This window comes from Chiloscyllium punctatum, chromosome 20 (genome assembly GCF_047496795.1).
Source record: "Chiloscyllium punctatum isolate Juve2018m chromosome 20, sChiPun1.3, whole genome shotgun sequence".
NCBI classification, from domain to species: domain Eukaryota; kingdom Metazoa; phylum Chordata; class Chondrichthyes; order Orectolobiformes; family Hemiscylliidae; genus Chiloscyllium; species Chiloscyllium punctatum.
In genome coordinates, this window is record NC_092758.1 from 42,579,364 (window position 1) to 42,600,976 (window position 21,613).

At 42.8% G+C, this 21,613-nt stretch overlaps 1 protein-coding gene across 4 annotated transcripts in view; it reads left to right on the forward strand.

Annotated features, from left to right (window-relative positions):
* Window positions 1–20,574: 20,574 nt before the first annotated feature.
* Window positions 20,575–21,613, forward strand: part of LOC140492084 (CCR4-NOT transcription complex subunit 6) — an 85,284-nt gene continuing 84,245 nt past the window's right edge. Inside the window, exons 1-2 of one of the 4 annotated variants that reach the window (XM_072590791.1) lie at window positions 20,596–20,704; window positions 20,953–21,202. The gene's annotated coding sequence lies outside the window, so the exon portion shown is untranslated. Of the gene's footprint in view, window positions 20,784–20,952; window positions 21,203–21,613 lie in introns of all 4 variants that reach the window. The other 3 variants (XM_072590788.1, XM_072590787.1, XM_072590790.1) reach the window with 3 other exon arrangements.

Below are 21,613 nucleotides of genomic sequence, written 5' to 3' on the forward strand. Positions count from 1 at the left end.
TTTCTTTCAGTACATAAGAAACAAACGACAGGCAAAAGTAGACATTGGGCCACTTCAAACTGATGCAGGAAGCCTAGTGATGGGAGATAAGGAAATAGCAGGAGAACTTAACAAGTACTTTGCGTCAGTTTTCACAGTGGAAGACATGAGTAATATCCCAAAAATTAAAGGGTGTCACGGGGCTGAGTTGAGTAGGGTTGCCATTACGAAAGAGATAGTGCTAGAAAAGTTAAAAAGTCTTAAAATTGATAAATCTCCTGGCCCCGATGGGATACACCCTAGAGTTCTGAGAGAGGTGGCTGAGGAAATAGCAGAGGCATTGGTTGCGATCTTTCAAGAGTCACTGGAGTCAGGAAAGGTCCCGGATGATTGGAAGATGGCTGTTGTAACCCCCTTGTTCAAGAAAGGATCAAGGCAAAAGATGGAAATTATAGGCCAATCAGCTTAACCTCGGTTGTTGGTAAAATTCTAGAATCCATCATTAAGGATGAGGTTTCTAAATTCTTGGAAGAGCAGAGTCTGATTAGAACAAGTCAACATGGATTTAGTAAAGGGAGGTCATGCCTGACAAACCTGTTGGAATTTTTTGAAGAGGTAACAAGTAGGTTAGACCAGGGAAACCCAGTGGATGTGGTCTATCTGGACTTTCAAAAGGCCTTTGATAAGGTGCCACACGGGCGGCTGCTGAGCAAGGTGAGGGCCCATGGTGTTCGAGGTGAGCTGCTGGGATGGATTGAGGATTGGCTGTCTAACAGAAGGCAGAGAGTTGGGATAAAAGGTTCTTTTTCAGAATGGCAGCCGGTGACGAGTGGTGTCCCGCAGGTGCTGGGGCCACAGCTGTTCGCATTATATATTAATGATTTGGATGAGGGAACAGGGGGCATTCTAGCGAAGTTTGCCGATGATACGAAGTTAGGTGGACAGGCAGGTAGTACTGAGGAAGTGGGGAGGCTACAGAAGGATCTAGACAGGTTGGGAGAATGGTCCAGGAAATGGCTGATGGAATTTAACGTGAGCAAGTGCGAGGTCTTGCACTTTGGCAAAAAGAATAAAAGCATGGACTACTTTCTAAATGGTGAGAAAATTAATAAAGCCAAAGCACAAAGGGATCTGGGAGCGCTAGTCGAGGATTCTCTAAAGGTAAACATGCAGGTTGAGTCTGTGATTAAGAAAGCGAATGCAATGTTGTCTCTTATCTCAAGAGGGTTGGAATATAAAAGCAGAGATGTATTACTAAGACTTTATAAAGCTCTGGTTAGGCCCCATTTGGAGTACTGTGTCCAGTTTTGGTCCCCACACCTCAGGAAGGACATACTGGCACTGGAACTTGTCCAGCGGAGATTCACACGGATGATCCCTGGAATGACAGGTCTAGCATATGAGGAACGGCTGAGGATACTGGTATTGTATTCGTTGGAGTTTAGAAGATTAAGGGGAGACTTAATAGAGACATACAAAATAATACATGGCTTGGAAAAGGCGGATGCTAGGAAATTGTTTCCGTTAGACGAGGAGACTAGGACCCGTGGACACAGCCTTAGAATTAGAGGGGGTCATTTCAGAACAGAAATGCGGAGACATTTCTTCAGCCAGAGAGTGGTGGGCCTGTGGAATTCATTGCCACGGAGTGCAGTGGAAGCCGGGACGCTAAATGTCTTCAAGGCCGAGATTGATAGATTCTTGTTGTCCAGAGGAATTAAGGGCTACAGGGAGAACGCTGGTAAGTGGAGCTGAAATGCGCATCAGCCATGATTGAATGGCGGAGTGGACTCGATGGGCCGAATGGCCTTACTTCCACTCCTATGTCTTATGGTCTTATGGAGTGGCTAGTTCTCTCAGCTCAGTTTTTCTCTGGTTTGGTTTTAGCAGTCTGGTTATTTACAAACGGTGGCACAGCGCCTCACAGCGCCAGAGATCCGGGTTCAATTCCCATCTCAGGCGACTAACTGTGTGGAGTTTGCACATTCTCCCCGTGTCTGCGTGGGTTTCCTCCGGGTGCTCCGGTTTCCTCCCACAGTCCAAAGATGTACAGGTCAGGTGAATTGGCCATGTTAAATTGCCCGTAGTGTTAGGTAAGGGGTAAATGTAGGGGTATGGGTGGGTTGCGCTTCGGCGGGGCGGTGTGGACTTGTTGGGCCAAAGGGCCTGTTTCCACACTGTTAAGTAATCTAATCTAATCAAAGTCGGTTTTGAGGCTGCTGGTCCAGGAAACAGCTACATGGAAGGTATTCCATGCTGAATCTCTCTCTCTCTCTCTCTCCTGTAAAACAGTGTTTGATTTTACCTTTTGTGTCAAGGAATGTTAATGGGAATTGTTGCAAATATTTGGAACAGCATCGTTGAGTTGGGATAATCTGTTAGGTTTTTGGATAGGATAAGTTATTCTATATTCGGTTCTCTTTTGTTTGTGTTTCGTTCGGTAATCTTGTAAATAAATTATTTTTTGTTTAAAACTACGTGGTTTGACCAGCTGCATCATTCCTGGAATATCTACTTTACACCTACTTAAAACAACAGCAAAGTTATGGTCTTGGCGACTAATTTTGAAATGTTTTAAGGGAGTCTGGCCTGGTCCATAGCACTATTTTCATCAGCTACCATATATACTCGAGTAAAAGTCAATCTCATGTAAAAGTCAATCCCTTATTTTTGGCCAAAGAAATCTGGAATGTTCCAATTATCTCATGTGAAAGTTGACCCTAATTCTTCACACAATTCACACCAACATCAGGCTCCGGATTTCCTAACTTCAGTATCGAACGAGCACTATAATTAGTATTCACTTTTGTATGGCTGTCCCATTTTGTTCCGGGTATCTTGTCTGTGGCCGTCCTGCTCAAGTCTGCTGGCTGTCCTGCACTGTCTGGGTGTCCAGTTTTCCAGCTGTTTCACTCCGTTCTGGGACTCCAGCCCAGTCCGATCTCGCCCTCAGCTATATAGATGATGTCATTACTTCTCAAAGTGAAGGGTTTTTTTGTTAAAAAAAAGAGAATAACAAGAAATAAAAAGATAAAGTGGACTGAATAATTACTGCGGTAATTTTGTTTCTATTGTCTTTATCTGATAATTACAATAATTTGTGTTTATTTCTTTATTCATTTAGAGATCAACTGGGCTTCTGCTAATGATACAGTATGAATGTTGATGGGCAGAAATTTCAGCCCTTCAAAAGTAGTATCCATGTAATAATTGAGGCGCAATGTGTAACCTTAAAAGGTAGTCTAAAAAAAATCTATTACTCAAGTATGTATGGCATGTTGATCTGCAAAGTGAAGGTTATTCTTTCCTGAATAATTGAAATTCTGATAGAGTGTTCTTGGAGCCAATCTATACTCAGATGCCTGCTCTCCACCTTTACGTTGTAGCTTTATGCTCTATAAAAATTGCCAGTATGCAAAGGATGTGTATTGAGGCTTGTGCTTTGCTTACTTTTTGATGTTGTGTCTCCTTGGTGTTCATAGAGTGATAGAGATGTACAGCATGGAAACAGACCCTTCGGTCCAAGCCGTCCATGCTGACCAGATATCCCAACCCAATCTAGTCCCACCTGCCAGCGCCTGGCCCATATCCCTTCAAACCCTTCCTATTCATATACCCATCCAAATGCCTCTTAAATGTTGCAATTATACCATCCTCTGCCACTTCCTCTGGCAGCTCATTCCATACACGTGCCACCCTCTACGTGAAAAAGTTGCCCCGTAGGTCTCTTTTATATCTTTCCCCTCTCACCCTAAACCTATGCCCTCTAGTTCTGGACTCCCCGACCCCAGGAAAAAGACTTTGCCTATTTATCCTATCCATGCCCCTCAGTTTTGTAAACCTCTATAAGGTCACCCCTCAGCCTCCGGCGCTCCAGGGAAAACAGCCCTAGCCTGTTTAGCCTCTCCCTATAGCGCAAATTTTCCAACCCTGGCAACATCCTTGTAAATCTTTTCTGAACCCTTTCCAGTTTCACAACATCTGTCCAATAAGACGACCAGAATTGCACGCAATATTCCAACAATGGCCTAACCAATGTCCTGTACAACCACAACATGACCTCCCAATTCCTGTAACTCAATACTCTGATAAATAAAGGAAAGCATACCAAACTCCTCCTTCACTATCCTATCTACCTGCGACTCCACTTTCAAGGAGCTATGAACCTGCACTCCAAGGTCTCTTTGTTCAGCAACACTCCCTAGAACCTTACCGTTAACTGTATAAATTCTGCTAAAAGACTGCTGCTTTTTAAGAAATAAACATCGCCCTTTTAAAAGAAATAGCAGAGTAGTGCATACATATGACATTCATGCCAAAAATGTATTGGAATGATGTTGTACATATCTTTTTCTGTTTTTGTATGATTTCTAAAGATGACAAAATGGCAGAATCGACTGCCAGCTGTGCGCACAATGAATGATACATAGAATTTTTTTCCTAGCAATTTGGGGTGTACTTCATTCTAGAATCACTTTATCAAATTACAGTTGAAGGGTTCCTGACAAAGGGCCTTTGCCCGAAATGTCGATTTTCCTGCTCCTCAGGTGCTCCCGATCTGCTGTGCTTTTCCAGCAGCACTCTGACCTCCAGCATCGGCATTACCCACTTCCGCCAAATTACAGCTGTCCTGGGCCTCTTGTAAGCTGCTATTTTCTTTAGTCAGATACAACGTGGTCTGTTTATTTCTTGAGATAGTTCCTTGGTTGTGACCGACGTGCTTCAATAAAAATCATAACCTTTCGTCTTGGTCTTTAAATGTGAGTTTCAAATTTGAACACAAATGAATGATGATTGACTGTGACTGGTGTGAGATTTTGTATTGAGGCTATCTTTAATAACTCACTTACTAGCTCACTAATTTCATTAATAAGAGGTTCCTGTTCATTCATTCATAACCCTTTATTAACCCGTTATTTACTATAGCACTGTTTCATTCATTCATTCATTCATAAAACCACGCTTCTGCTGTATCCAAATTTTAACCATTACTGTATTCAGCATACAGAACAATACCATCCCTATCAACTCTCCATGAAACATAATATTAATCAGAAGTACCTATTAAATGTGCCATTATCCCTTTAAGAAACTGACAAAACAGCACTTGCATGAATGAATGAAACACATACCGACAAGTAGTAGCTGCAGTAATCAGTTTAGTATCTTTTATTACAATTTCTAACTTATTTAGAGAAACTGGCCTAGTATTTTTACTGACATTTACTAATTGAAAAGATAAAAGAACCAACACCTCTAATTATGCAAGCAGACCAGACAGACATCCCATCAGAAGTAGCAGTCAGCACAGTTCACACATTTTTAACCCATCTCCCGTCTCCCAGGACAGAAGCCCTTCAAACTTTTGTGTGTGTAGCTGAAAAAAAGTAACACTATAGTAATGATATGTAAGAACTGTATTTCAGGATTCTATTATTGCCTTGAATTTGTGCTGTGATTGCTGAATTGAGACTATTTTTGCCATTCACCAATTTGGGCCGTTATTTGAACATGATCCTACACTGGTTTCTAGTGTCCACTTGCAGCCACCATGAAGCAACTTGGTTTTCTATATGTTAGCCTTGGAGTATATACCACTGAGACACACATCTGCATATTTTTTAACACCTCATTATGTATGCCAATGAGATACATTAACATAATTGATTGACCAACTGACTGTCACAGATTAATTTACTTATCAGTTTGTTGAATTGACTATTTCTCAGCTTTTTATGCTGCAAACACCATCACTTAGTGGAACAAAGAATGGATACATACAAAACAGGAATGTTATGTCATTCTTAAGCAATTGAAAGCAGCTGTCTGCCTCAAGGATGGTGTTACTGAGGTTCTGAAGAAATAATTTTGGCAGGATGCTGCAATTATCCAGGACTCAGAAGCCCAAGGTAATCACTTTGTTGTTGTTGCCACTTCAAACCAGAAGTTAAAAATTTGCCAGAATGTACATCAAAACACAAGGGACTCCTCTCCTATTAGAAAATATTTTTATATGGAAACTGAAAAGCTGGCAAAGGAAGCATAATTTGGGTAGACATGGTTAAAGAAAAGAAGCACTGATTGCTTAAGGGAGGATCATGTTTGACTAACGTTGAGTTTTTGAAGACTTAACAGACACAGTTGATGAGCAATGCAGTTGCTGGATAATATAAGGAGTTCCACAACATTCTGAAAAAGTGCTGTACAATAAACTGTGAGCACGGCTGTAACTCTGAGAGTAACAGGGGCAATAGAAACTGAGAGTAATAGTTGACAGGTGTTTTTCGGGCTGGAAAAAGACATTTCCCAGGAGTTGGTGTTCAGACCCATGCTCTTCCTGTTAGACAACAATGACCTAGAACTTAGGTGTAAAGGGCATAATTTCAAAGTTTGTCAATAATACAAAACTTAAAAGCATTGTGAACTGTGACAAGATTAGTGTAGAACAACAAAGGGACATAGAAAAATTGATGGTATGGGAAGATAGGTGCAAGTAAATTCAACGTGGTGAAATGTGTAGTCTTTCATTTTGGTAGGAAGAACATGGAGGGACAATATAAGCACAAGAGGTAGAAATTAGTGCAGCAAAGATATCTCCAAAGATATCTCCAGTCTCTACAGGAGACTGGAAAGAGAGGGAGGGGCCAGACCACTGAAAGATTTGAAGGCAAAAAGTGTGAAACGAAAACAGAAATTGCTGGAAAAGCTCAGCTGGTCTGACAGCCTCTGTAGAGAACTCAGACGCAGTGTTTCAGGTTGAGTGACCCTTCCTCAGAACTGATGGTAGCTAGGAAAATGTTGGTTTATATACAGAAGATAGGGCGAGAGGGGGTAAAGAGTAATTGCTAGATGGGGGAGAAAGCCCAAAGAGAGACAGAGAAGAACAATTGGACGAAGGAGTGGATAACAGTCTGGCTAGGAGAGTGAATAGCTATTAGCAGGGACTATTAGTGGCTAACAATGGGTTGTACGTAATAGCAGACTGTGAGATATCAAGGTTTTGGATTAGTGGTGCTGGAAGAGCACAGCAGTTCAGGCAGCATCCAAGGAGCATCAAAATCGACGTTTCAGGCAAAAGCCCTTCATCAGGAATAAAGGCAGAGAGCCTGAAGCGTGGAGAGATAAGCTAGAGGAGGGTGGGGGTGGGGAGAAAGTAGCATGGAATACAATAAGTGAGTGGGGGGCGGGAGGGGGAGTGAGATAACAAGCCTTGGTGTGTGGGGTTGGGGTAAGGACGTTGGAGAGCTCCAGCTCTCAAGCTGTTAAACTTGATATTGAGTCCAAAAAGTTTCAGAGTCCCCAAGGGGAAAATTAGGTGCTATTTTCCAGGTCGCTGGAGCACTTCAGCAAGCCTGAGACAACAGAGATGTTGGCCTGGATGTGTTGAAGGGGGAGACAACTAGAAGCTCAAGGTCTTTTCTGCAGACAAAGCATTCTGCAAAACAGTCACCAAGTCTATGCTTTATTTTCCCAATGCAGAGAAGATCACATTGTGAGCAGCGAAGGCAACAGGCTAGATTGCGTGAAGTACAGGTAAAGTGCTGCTTCACCTGGAAGGCGGGACCCTGCAATCATCTTGACTCAATATGAAGTTCCACAACTTTAGGGCGTGACCTATCCTGTGGCCTAATCTCAAACCCCACACACTAGGACTTGTTAAGCATAGCCTGCTGTTACACATAACCTATTGTTAGCCACGAACAATCACTATTAATAGCTAATCACCCTCCTGGCCAGATAGTTATCCACTCCTTTGACTATCCAACTGTTCTTCTCTCTTTTGTCTCCACCCCCACTTTTCAACTATTCCCTCCTCGCACCCTATCTTTTGCATATAAACTGATATTTTACTAGCTAGCATCAGTTCTGAGTAAGGTCATTCGACCCAAAATGTAAACTCTGATTTTTCTCCAAAGATGCTGCCAGATCTGCTGAGCTTTTATAGCAATTTGTTTTTGTTTCTGATTTACAGCATCTGCAATTGTTTCTGTTTTTAAATATTAAAAGTGAAACATTGCTTATAATAAAATGTAGATCAGTGACCACAAAGGAGATGACAAAACAGCGATTTGTGCAAGTTAGGACACATGCAGCAGTTTTTCACAAGTTCAGTCTTTTTGAGGGTATAGCATGGGAGGCTGTAAAATGTGACCATGCAGCAATCTGCAATTAAACATGCAGACCAAGGACAAGGTGATGTCTTTAAACTATTGTTTTTTATTGATCTGAAAGGATTAATACTTGCTTACATGCAGGAAGCACCACCCAATGATATGAGAGAGAAAAGCAGGAGTTTTAGAAGGCAAATCAGAGGCTAGAGTGCTCCTAATAGTCTCTTGTAGTAATTTAGATCATGTTCATGTAACCTGTAAATAACCGCACTAATGCGATACACTTCATATTCTTTATCCAACAAGAATCTTCTATTTAGACTATGAAGGTGGATATTCTATTCCTTACTAGATCACTTCAGAGTTGAAGGAACTTACACATAACAGTTGTAACATTAGTGCATAGCTGGGCAAAAGAATGCAAGGAGCTAACATACTTAAATGAATTGGCTGTGCATTACAAACTCAAAAGGGAATGACTGGTCTCATCCAGAAGTGTTTTGAAATAATCAAGACATGAGCAAAGATACACTGGAAGAGGTGGAAATACATACCCTAAGTGATGGCATGAATGTGTGGTCAGTAGCTCATTCCCTGATCAAAAAACAACACCAACATTGTGAATAGCATCAGATACATGTGCCAACTTGAGGTGAATAACAAATGCTGGCCCAAAATAGGGCGGCACGGTGGCACAGTGGTTAGCACTGCTGCCTCACAGCGCCAGAGACCTGGGTTCAATTCCCGCCTCAGGCGACTGACTGTGTGGAGTTTGCACATTCTCCCCGTGTCTGCGTGGGTTTCCTCCGGGTGCTCCGGTTTCCTCCCACACTCCAAAGATGTGCAGGTCAGGTGAATTGGCCATTCTAAATTACCCGTAGTGTAGGTAAGGGGTAGATGTAGGGGTATGGGTGGGTTGCGCTTCGGCGGAGCGGTGTGGACTTGTTGGGCCGAAGGGCCTGTTTCCACACTGTAAGTAATCTAATCTAAAAAAAAAACTTGCAATGCTCATGTACAATTAATTAATTAATTTTTAAAAAAGTGTCTTAGAAGTCATGAATAGTACTGAATGTTGTTCAAACATCAGCAAAAATCCTCACTGCCACTGATCTGGATTGAGACAGGAAGGAACTGTACTGTTGGGACAGGCTTCAACTGAATTGATCTGGGACCAGCAGAAAAGCTAAATGGGGTGGTCACAGAACTTTAAACTAATTAAAGAGGGGAGGGCTCAGGAGAGGTTATTAGGACATAGATTCCTTTACCTTTCCATACTCTAACTTAAGGCACAGGAGATAAGGGAACAACTATAAGAACAAGGTGGTCAACATAGGATTGAGGGTGTTTTACTTAAATGTGCACAGTATTCATAACAAAATGAGCTTGTAACGCATATCGAAATTGGTGATACGAAGTTCTAAATATGTTATGTCCATCATTTATAAGTCCTATCAAATGGTCAGGCAGATGGACAGAGGGGATGAAGTTGCCTTATTAGTAAGAAACAAAATTAAGTTGACAGCAAGAAACACTAGTGTTGGAAGGCATAGAATCTGTGCAGGTCCAGTTAAGAAAGTGTAAAGAAAAGACCCTTATGGGAAATATGTACAGGCCCCCTGCAGTAGTCAGGACTTAGGGCAGAAAATCAATCACTACAAAGAAAAGGCATGCAAGAAAGGCATGATTACAATATCATGGGGGTCTTCAATATGCAGGTGGACTGGGGAAATCAGGTTGGTAGCGGATACTAAGGAAAGGAATTTGTGGAATGTGGAATTTTTTTTGGAGCAGCTCATGGTACAGCCTACTCGGGAACAGGCAATTTTAGATGTGGGGATGTCTAATGATGCAGATTTGATGAGGGAACTTAAGGTGAAAGAATTCCTCGGTGACATTGACCATAATATTAGAGATTTCACACTGCACTCAGAGAAAAAAAGCTAAGATTAGATATTAACAGTTTTACAATGGAGTAAAGGTAACTAAAAGACTGCAGTAAGTGAATTTGGTTGCAAAGTCTATCAGATCGCATGGATCGGTTAGAGCAACAAACAGAGGCAATGAAGATTTTACAGGAGCTAGGGGTGTGATGGATGGCAGTTATAGGAAGAGAAAAGAAAAACACAAATACAGTCAGGTATTTGGGTGCAGATGTTTGCAGGAAAATTAATAGCTGGAAAATGGGAAGCCTTTAAAAATGAGATTATGAAAGTCGAGAGACAATATGTTTCTGTAGGGTGAAAGGCAAGGCTGGTAGGTGTAGGGAATGCTGGATGACTAGAGAAATTGAGATTTTGGTCAAGAAAGAGAAGAAATCATATGTCAGGTATAGACAGCAGAGATCAAGTGAATGCTTAGAGTATAAAGGAAGTAGGAGTATACTTAAGAGGGAAATCAGGAGGGCAAAAAGGGGACATGAGAAAGCTTTGGCAAATAGAATTAATGAGAATCCAAAGGGTTTTTACAAATATATTAGGGACAAAAGGGTCACTAGGGAGAGAATAGGGCCCCTCAAACATCAGCAAGGCGGCCTTTGTGTGGAGCCACAGAAAATGGGGGAGATACTAAATGAATATTTTACATCAGTATTTACTGTGGAAAAGGATCTGGAAGATATAGGCTGGAGGGAAATAGATGGTGACATCTTGCAAAATGTCCAGATTGCAGAGGATTGTACATGGATTTTAGTAAGGCATTTGATAAGGTTCCCCATGGTAGGCTTATGCGGAAAGTCAGGAGGCATGGGATAGAGGGAAATTTGGCCAATTGGATAGAAAACTGGCTAACCGGTCGAAGTCAGAGAGTGGTGGTAGATGGTAAATATTCAGCATGGAGTCCAGTTACAAGTGGAGTTCCGCAGGGATCAGTTCTGGGTCCTCTGCTGTTTGTAATTTTTATTAATGACTTAGATGAGGGAGTCGAAGGGTGGGTCAGTAAATTTGCAGATGATACAAAGATAGGTGGAGTCGTGGACAGTGAGGAGGGCTGTTGTCGGCTGCAGAGGGACTTAGATATGATGCAGAGCTGGGCTGAGGAGTGGCAGATGGAGTTCAACCCTGCCAAGTGTGAGGTTGTCCATTTTGGAAGAACAAATAAGAATGCGGAATACAGGGTTAATGGTAGGGTTCTTGGTCAGGTGGAGGAACAGAGGGATCTTGGGGTCTATGTACATAGATCTTTGAAGGTTGCCACTCAGGTGGATAGAGTTTGTAAGAAGGCCTATGGAGTATTATCGTTCATTAGCAGAGGGATTGAATTCAAGAGTCGTGAGGTGATGTTGCAGCTGTACAGGACTTTGGTTAGGCCACATTTGGAGTATTGTGTGCAGTTCTGGTCGCCTCACTTTAGGAATGATGTGGAAGCTTTGGAGAGGGTGCAGAGAAGATTTACCAGGATGTTGCCTGGAATGGAGAGTAGGTCGTACGAGGATAGGTTGAGAGTTCTCGGCCTTTTCTCGTTGGAACGGCGAAGGATGAGGGGTGACTTGATAGAGGTTTATAAGATGATCAGAGGAATAGATAGAGTAGACAGTCAGAAACTTTTTCCCCGGGTACAACAGAGTGTTACAAGGGGACATAAATTTAAGGTGAAGGGTGGAAGGTATAGGGGAGATGTCAGGGGTGGGTTCTTTACCCAGAGAGTGGTGGGGGCATGGAATGCGCTGCCCGTGGGAGTGGTAGAGTCAGATTCATTGGCGACCTTTAAGCGGCATTTGGATAGGTACATGGATGGGTGCTTAATCTAGGATAGAAGTTCGGCACAACATCGTGGGCCGAAGGGCCTGTTCTGTGCTATATTGTTCTATGTTCTATGTTCTATTAGGAGGAAGTTCCGGATGCCTTGAAACAGTTAAAGGTGGATAAATCCCCAGGATTTGATCAGTGTCCCCGAGAATTCTGTGGGAAGCTAGAGAAGTGATTGCTGGACCTCTTGTTAAGATATTTGTATCAGCGTTAGTCACAGGTGAGGTGCCAGAAGACAGGAGGTTGGCAAACGTGGTACCACTGTTTAAGAAGGGCGGTAAAGACAAGCCAGGGAACTATAGACTGGTGAGCCTGACCTCAGTGGTGGGTAAGTTGTTGAAGGGAATCCTGAGGAACAGGATGTACATGTATTTGGAAAGGCAAGGACTGCTTTGGGATAGTCAACATGGCTTTGTGCGTGGGAAATCATGTCTCATAAACTTGATTGAGTCTTTTGAAGAAGTAACAAAGAAGATTGATAAGGGCAGAGCAGTAGATGTGATCTGTATGGACTTCAGTAAGGCGTTCAACAAGGTTCCCCATGGGAGACTGATTAGCAAGGTTAGATCTCATGGAATACAGGGAGAAGTAGCCATTTGGATACAGAACTGGCTCAACGGTAGAAGACAGAGGGTCGTGGTGGAGGGTTGTTTTTCAGACTGGAGACCTGTGACCAGTGGAGTGCCGCAAGGATCAGTGCTGGGTTCTCTACTTTTTTGTCATTTACATAAATGATTTGGATGTGAGCATAAGAGGTACAGTTAGTAAGCTTGCAGATGACACCAAAATTGGAGTTGTAGTGGACAGCGAATAGGGTTACCTCAGATTACAACAGGATCTGGACCAGATGGACCAATGGGCTGAGAAGTGAAAGATGGAGTTTAATTCAGATAAATGCGAGGTGCTGCATTTTGGGAAAGCAAATCTTAGCAGGACTTATACACTTATTAGTAAGGTCCTAGAGAGTGTTACTGAACAAAGAGACCTTGTAATGCAGGTTCATAGCTCCTTGAAAGTGGAGTCGCAGGTAGATAGGATAGTGAAGACGACATTTGGTATGCTTTCCTTTATTGGTCAGAGAATTGAGTACAGGAGTTGGGAGGTCATGTTGCGGCTGTACAGGACATTGGTTATGCCACTGTTGGAATATTGTGTGCAATTCTGGTCTCCGTCCTATCAGAAAGATGTTGTGAAACTTGAAAGGGTTCAGAAAAGATTTACAAGGATGTTGTTGCCAGGGTTGGAGGATTTGAGCTATAGGGATTGGCTGAACAGGCTGGGGCTGTTATCCTTAGAGCGTCGGAGGCTGAAGGGTGACCTTATAGAGGTTTACAAAATTATAAGGGGCATGGATAGGATAATTCGACAAAGTCTTTTCCCTGGGGTCAGGGAGTCCAGAACTGGAGGGCATAGGTTTAGAGTGAGAGGGGAAAGATATAAGAGAGACCTAAGGGGTAATTTTTTCACATAGAGGGTGGTACGTGCATGGAATGAGTTGCCAGAGAATGTGGAGGAGGCTGGTACAATTGCAACGAGTATTTTGTATCAGTGTTTACTGTGGCAAAGGACACGGAAGATATCAAATGTGGAGAAATCGATGATGACATCTTTAAAATTTTCACATTACAGCTGAGGAGATACTGAATGTCTTGAAATGCATAAAGGTGGATAAATCACTGGGTACCCTAGAACTTTGTGGGAAGCCAAGGAAGAGATTACTGGGTCCCTTGTTGAGATATGTGTGTCATCATTGGCCACAGATGAGATGCCGGAAGAATGGAGGTTGGCTAGCGTGGTGCCATTATTTAGGAAAGGTGGTAAGGAAAAGCCAGGGAAGTATAAACCGGTGAGCCTGACATTGGTGGTGGGCAAGTTGTTGCAAGAAATCCTGAGGGATAGGATTTACATGTATTTGGAAAGGCAAGGACTGATTAGGGATGGTCAATATGGTTTTGTACATGGGAAATCATGTCTCATGAACTTGATTTGAGTTTTTTGAAGTAGCAATGAAAAGTGGATTGATGTGGGCAGAGCAGTGAATGTGATCTATCTGGGCTTCAGTAAGGCATTCGATAAGATTCCTCATTGCAGACTGGTTAGCAAGGTTAGATCACTTGGAATATGGGGAGAACTAGCCATTTGAATACAGAACTGGCTCAAAGGTAGAAGACAGAAGGTGGTGATGGAGGATTGCTTTTTAGACTGAAGGCCTGTGACCAGTGGTGTGCCGCGAAGATCAGTGTTGGGTCCACTGCTTTTCGTCTTTTATCTAAATAATTTGGATGTGAACATAATAGGTATAGTCGGTAAGTTTGCAGATGACACCAAAATTGGAGCAGCAGTGATCAGTGCAGAGGATTAAATCAGAGTGCAACAGGACTTTGATCAGATTGGCCAATGGGCTGAGGAGTAGCAGGGGAGTCTGATAGATAGGATAGCGAAAAGGTGTTTTGTATGCTTTTCCTTATTGTTCACAGCATTGAGTATAGGAGTTGGGAGGTCATGTTGAGGCTGTACTGGATATTGGTTAGGCCACTTCTGGGATTGTGTGCGCAAATCTGTTCTACCTCCTCTCAGAAAGATGTTGTGAAATTTGAAAGCATTCAGAAAAGATTTACAAAGATGGTGCCAGGGTTAGAGGGTTTGAGCTATTTGGAGAGGCTGAATAAGATGGGGCTGTTTTCACTGGAGCATTGGAGGTTGAACGGTGACCTTACAGAGGTTTATAAAATTTATGAGGAACATGGATAGGCTAAATCAACAAGGTCTTTTCCCTGGGGTGGGGAAGTCCAGAACTACAGGGCATAGGTTTAGGGTGAGAGGGGAAAGATTTAAAAGGAACCCAAGGACAACCTTTTCACACAAAGGGTGGTGCTTATATGGAATGAGCTGCCAAAGGAAGTGAGGACACTGGTACAATTAAAACATTTAAAGGCATCTGGATGGGTAAATGTACAGGAGTGTTTAAAGGAATATGGGCCAAGTGCTGCTAAATGGAATCAGATTAATTTAGGAGATCTGATCGGCATGAATGAGTTGAACCGAAGAGTCTGTTTCTGTGCTGCACATTTCTATGACTCCATGACATGAGGGAGGAGAGTTGAGTGGAAGGGGAGACTAGCAAGGAAGATATTGGAGCAGCAATGGTAAGAATTTCTGCGTGTAATTTGGGAGGCCAGCAGAAATTCATCCCAGGTCAAAGAAACATATTAAGGTGATGTCAGAGCAACCATGATTGACAAGGAAAGTCAGAAACAACATGAAGGCAAAAAAAAGCATACAGTATGGTAAAGATTAATGGGAAGTCTTTAGAAACTAGTATAGGACAACTAAAAAAAGAGCAATAACAGGGAGTAGGGGATAGATGAAATATGGAGATAACCTAGCTAATAATATAAAAGATGATTTTTTTTGACATATATATACACACACACACAAGAGAGGCAACAGTGGACATTGGGCCGCTGGAAAATTAATGGAAATTGGACCGCTAGAAATAGTAATGGGAAACAAAGATATGACAGAAGACCTGAATATGTACTTAGCATCAGTCTTCACAGTGCAAGACACCAGTGGCTGTAGTGGCTAAGGGGGTGGTGCTGGGGAAGTTTGAAGGGCTGAAGTGGAAATAAAATAGCCAGGCCAGATGGTTGACCAGGTTTCTGAAGGAAACAGCTGAAGAGATTGCCCAGGCATTGATGGTGATCTTTCAGGAATTACTGAAGTCAGGAAGGGTCCCAAAGAACTTGAAAATGGCTAAGGGAACACCTTGGGGGAGGGGGGGGGGGGCAGGGAGAGACAGAAGTCAGGAAACTATAGGTCGGTATGCCTGACCTTGGTCGTCAGTAAGAATTTAGAGGCCATTATTAAGGATGAGATTCAGAGTACTTGGGAGTACATGAGTTGAAATGTGGTGCTGGAAAAACACAGCAGGCCAGGCAGCATCCGAGGAGCAGGAGAATCGACATTTCGGGCATAAGCCCTTCTTCAGGAACGAGCTCCTTGGATGCTGCCTGGCCTGCTGTGTTTTTCCAGCATCACATTTTTTAACTCTGGTACTTCAGCATCTGCAGTCCTCACTTTCTCCTTCTTGAGAGTACATGGCAAGTTAGGGTTGAGTCAGCACGGCTTTGTCAAGGGGAGGTTATGATGACGAATCTGTTAGAATTCTTTGAGAAGTTAACAAGCAAGTTAGACAAAGGACAGTAAACTGACATGATCTACTTGAATTTTCATAAGGCGCTGCACAGGAGGCTGCTAAATAAGAGCCCATCGTGTTATGGGCAAGGAACTGGCATGGATAGAAGATTAGCTGTCTGGCAGAAGGTCTGAAGTGGAAATAAATGTTCTCTTTCAGGATGGCAGCAAGGTGACTAATGGAGTTCTGCAGGGATCAGTTTTGGGACCACAATTATTCATGCTATACATGAACGATCTGGACAAAACTGAGCACACTGCTGCCACATTTGCAGATGATACAAAGATGGATCATGGGGAAAGGGTTCCCGAAATCTGAAGCATAAAGGAACTTGGGAGTGCTCGTACAGGACACTCAAGGTTAACATGTTGATTCAGTTGGCAGTTAGGAAAGCCAAGATGACAGTAGAGTAGCAGTGGAGTTTAAGGGCTCATCTGCTCTACTTGCTTTTTCTTTCTTTCTACCTTCACAGTTTTCGTTTCTTACTTTGATCAAACTTCTGTGGAGAGTGGGATTGTGTAGTGTGGTGGAGAACACGCCCAGTGCATGAGAAATCAAGCCATCGCAGGGAGATCGAACCCAATGTGGCAGTGACAGAAGTCCCATGGTATCTGCAATGGTGTAAAGAGCAGGCAGCCTAGTGTCCCCCAGCATCTGCAACAGCAGTGGCAATAGAATTGCAGTTTCATTGGGCCTGGAGTGTGACAGTGACTAGGGGTCCGAAGCAGGGACTTGAGCAGTTGGTGGCATCATAGCTCATTGCTGTTTGCAACATGGCAACAACTTGGGGCCTGGATTAGGCTTTGATAGTTGGAGATCAGGAAGAGCGAGCCCTGCGCAACAGTGAGGGAGGTCCCCAGCACCTGTGATGGTAGCAAGAGCAGGCAGCCCGAGATCTCCCAGAGACCAGGCCAAAGCAGAAGGGATTGAGCAAATGTAGGGGGTGCGAGTTCAGCATGGCTAAGCACTTAAGATTGATGAACTTCTAACTATTTCTTTATTTTTTCACTTAATACTAGGAGGGACTGTAACATTTAACTTTGTCTCTTTACTTTTCTACTTTGTACCTAATATGACACTGGAAATGGCGAGATCGCATACTTGTCACTGTACTCTTGTATTTCTGTACTTGAGTATACTTGACCATAAAATCCAATTCTAATTCTAAATGCAATATTAGCATTCATCTTGAGAGGACGAGCATACTAGAGCAAGGATGTACTGCTGAGGCTGGATAATGCTCAGGTCAGACTGCATTTGAAATATTGTGAACAGTTTCGGCTCTGTGTCTAGGGTGGATCTGCTGGTATTTGAGGTGGTTCACAAGAATGATCAGAGAATGAAAGGCTTGTCATATGCAGTGCAGTTGAGGACTGTGAAGGACGAAGAGCGATCTCTTTGAAACTTACAGACTACGGAGAGGCCTGGATAAAGAAAATGTGGAGATGTTTCCACTACTGGAGATTCTAGGACCTGAGTGCCCTGTCTCAGAATGAAGGGATGACTCTTTAGAACGGAGATGAGGAGGAATTTCATCAGCCAGTGGGTGAATCTGTAGAACTCATTGCCGCAAAGGCTGTGGAGGTAAAATTGTTGAGTGTCTTACAGTCAGAGATAGATAAGTTCTAGATGTGTAAGGGGGGGTCAATAATTAGGGGACAAGGCAAATGAATGGGCTTGAAAATCATAGTCAACCATGATTGAATGGTTGAGTAAACTCAGTGTGCTGAATGCCTAATTCTGTCCCTATATCTTATGGTCACTTCTGACATAAATCTGATGGGAAGATCACTGATGCAAGAAGCGGAGAATGGATGGATCTAAAACAATCACCTCAAAAATCAAGGCTCTTAGAGACACTACCACTGTGCTATATTTCTGAGCCAGGAGGCACAAATCTCACCTGACCCAGAGATATGTAGTAACATTGCTGAACAGGTTGATTAGAAAGTATCTACCTCAAAAATTTTTGTAACCTTGATCTGTGATTTACTTGACTGACCTTTAACAAAGACAACCATCTTAATTTGTGTTCGATGTGTCTTCAACCAATGGAGGTCCTTCCATTGATTCCCATTGACACAGAGTTTCACTTAGGCTCCTTGATTCCAGACATGGTCAAATGCTGTTTAGAAGTCAATAGCAGTTACTTTTGCCTTACAATTTGTCCAAATTTGGACCAAAGGTGTATTGAGGAAAGGAGTGGAGTGTCCCTATTAGAACCCAAACAAAGTGGAAAATTTCCCCAAAAAGCAGTGGAGGGTCATTGAACAGATTTAATTCTAAATTACACAGATTGTTGTTTGACAAAGGAGTTAAGGATTAGGGATCAGGGTGGAAAATTGAATTAAGACCAAACCAAATCAGCTTGATGTCATGACTCTAACCAGTGAATAGTTTTCTTCTGATTCCCACCAGTGCCAGTTTTGCATAGCATGTCAGAAATATTATTGTAGAATAATTTGCAAGTGAGCAAAACATTTTCCTGGACACAGTTAAGATTGGCCACAGATTTCATGAATTTGTAGGCAGCTTAGTTCAAGACTGACTAATGGAGGGAGAAGCCAGTTGGATGTTGTGGTTCTGTTCGCCGAGCTGGGAATTTGTGTTGCAGACATTTCGTCCCCTGTCTAGGTGACATCCTCAGTGCTTGGGAGCCTCCTGTGAAGCGTTTCTGTGATCTTTCCTCCGGCATTTGTAGTAGTTTGAACCTGCCACTTCCTGTTGTCAGTTCCAGCTGTCCGTTGCAGTGGTCGGTATATTGGGTCCAGATCGATGTGCTTATTGATTGAATCTGCGGATGCGTGCCATGCCTCTAGGAATTCCCTGGCTGAACAGCCAGAGAACTCATCTGCAGATTCAATCAATAAGCACATCGATCTGGACCTAATATACCGACCACTGCAACGGACAGCTGGAACTGACAACAGGAAGCGGCAGATTGAAACCACTACAAATGCCGGAGGAAAGATCACAGAAGCGCTTCACAGGAGGGTCCCAAGCACTGAGGACGTCACCGAGACAGGGGACGAAACGTCTGCAACACAAATTCCCAGCTCGGCAAACAGAACCACAACAAGAAGCACCCGAGCTACAAATCTTCTCACAAACTTTGAAAGCCAGTAGGATCTTTGACCGGAAGTGTTAATTGTTTCTCTATGAATAGGTGTAACCTGAGCAGTTGAGTATTTCCTGAATTTTCTATATGATCTTAGAAGAGGTGAGAATTGGACTTAAAAGTGTGTACGTGGGAAGTGGGATATTTGAGCTGCAACACAGCTCAAAAATGATACAGATAAAATGGTTCTGCAGTAATGATCACAGTAAATGGTGAAGTCGAAAAATGCTAAATTTGATGAATACCTCTTCAGGAATGAAGGGCTCTAATCTTTTTAGATTAGATTCCCTACAGTGTGGAAACAGCTTCGGCCCAACCAGTCCACACCTACCCAGACCCATTACCCCTCTTGACTAATGCACCTAACACTATGGGCAATTCATCTGACTTGCACATCTTTGTGACTGTGGGGGGAAACCGAAGCACCCGGAGGAAACCCATACAGACAGTTGCCAGAGGTTGGAATCGAACCTGGGACCCTGGTGCCGTGAGGCAACAGTGCTAACCACTGAGCCACCATGCCGACCTATTCTTTAAGAGAAATGTTCCCAGTTTGACTAGTCCATGGGTGCTGAGTTTATGAAAGATTTTTTTTTAGATTACTTACAGTGTGGACTCTAATCTCCAGCTTCTGCAGTCTTCATTTTCGCCAACATATGGTAAGGGACAAGGAGTGGCCAAAGTTCACGTATTCACAAACAGAAAACCTATTTACCCCAAATTACAGACCAGTCAATGACATTCCACGTTCAACTCGATAGCGGGCATCCAGCATAATGTCCGCAAGTGTGACCTAATTTGAGTTACAAACAAATTAGCTCTAAGAAGTTACAAAGCAGTAACATTGAATCAGATCTTCCATATCTATATTCCTTTAAAGTTAAGACTCATTAATAGCTTTAAGATGAAAGAAATTTACACCTTAATCCTCAACTTCTAACAAACTCGTACTCCACGACATGTTACGGAACTATTCATCGAACTAGTATTTTGATACATTACTAAACGCTCCCAATTGCTTCCTTTGACGAAACTCAAGAAACAAGGTAAACAACAACCTGCACTCGATGTAACGAAGCAAATAAAACTTACGGGTATTTCCCCACCCTGCCCAAGACGGCGCTTGGAAAATAAATATAAACTCCTCATGGGAGGGGAGAGTAGGTCAGGTGGTTTGTAATATTTAAAACATGACCTTCCATATATCCAATTTTGCTCGAGCAAGGAGATGATTACAGAGTACGGCCGTCCTCACCGTTACAGTCGCTGTAATTTGAACGGGAGCGGGGCAGTGCCGGCCGGGACGCTCGCGCTGTCCTCAACAGCCGCAACCTCCCGGCGCGAGCCACTCACTCCGACTCCGTTTGTTTTGTTTCTCGCGAGGCCGAATGGTACGGTCCACGCTGCAGCCAATCAGCGAGCCGCAAAGGAGGGGAAAACTCTCCGGGAAATAATGGAAAGCGGGCGCCATGATGATTGTTTGCTTTTAGAACGGGCTCGCTGGGTTTATAGGCGAAGGGAAGAAAGGTCTAGAACTTTTGTTATGTGTTCGCAGGTACAAAAATATATGTTTTCTCACTTCAAACCTCACGGTTTAAGGTTTCATTTGACCTGAGCAAAGCAGGCAATTAAAGGTATTTATTTGTAGCGTGTAAACATACGAGCTTCTGAACCTTGCGAGGTTTTTTTAGTATTTGAATTTAGAACTTTCAGCTCAAGTTTTTTTTAAAAAATGACTTAGCTAATTTTATTGACTTCGGTGGCTTCGTTCGTTTTATTTAAGTCTCTTCTTTTCCCTAAAAGTCATTAGAGTCTCGGTTGAACGGAAAACTAAGTCGCTTCTTTTATGTAGTCAACGCGAGGCCTACACGTTAGTAGTAGGGGGAGCTTTTATTTGAACGACAGACCGACCTAGCTTTGTGGCGGAAGTGTGCGTGTGATTTGATTGACAACTGAACACGCCACTCAAACACAAACTGTTCACCAATGTGGCGCACGGCGGGGTTTTCTCGACCAATGGCTGCAGTGTAGGGGCGGGACATCCGCGATGAAGGTAGGTTGATTTAGAACGTAGTTCTTTGCGCCCCAGTACGATAATGGTAAATACTAGTGATATGTAATTTGGGGGTACTTAATCGGTGTACAAATTACCATAGAGTACATTTACTACTTTTCTTTGCTATAGTATTTCACTAGTTCAATTGGTAAGTGAATGTGGGTACAGCATCTGGAAAACCGACAATTGAACTGTTACTTTTCCCCTAAATGTAATAGTTTTGAAACCACAATTCAGTTTTTCAACTTAACCACTTTTTTTTTGATCATTACCCATTTTCAAGTGGCCTGAACAATCGCTTAAGTTTTTGAAACTACGTGTTTAGATCATAGACTGAACTTCGAACAAAATTATTTACTAAAGTGAATAATGAGGACAAAACACTACTACAATGTTATGTTTTTAATT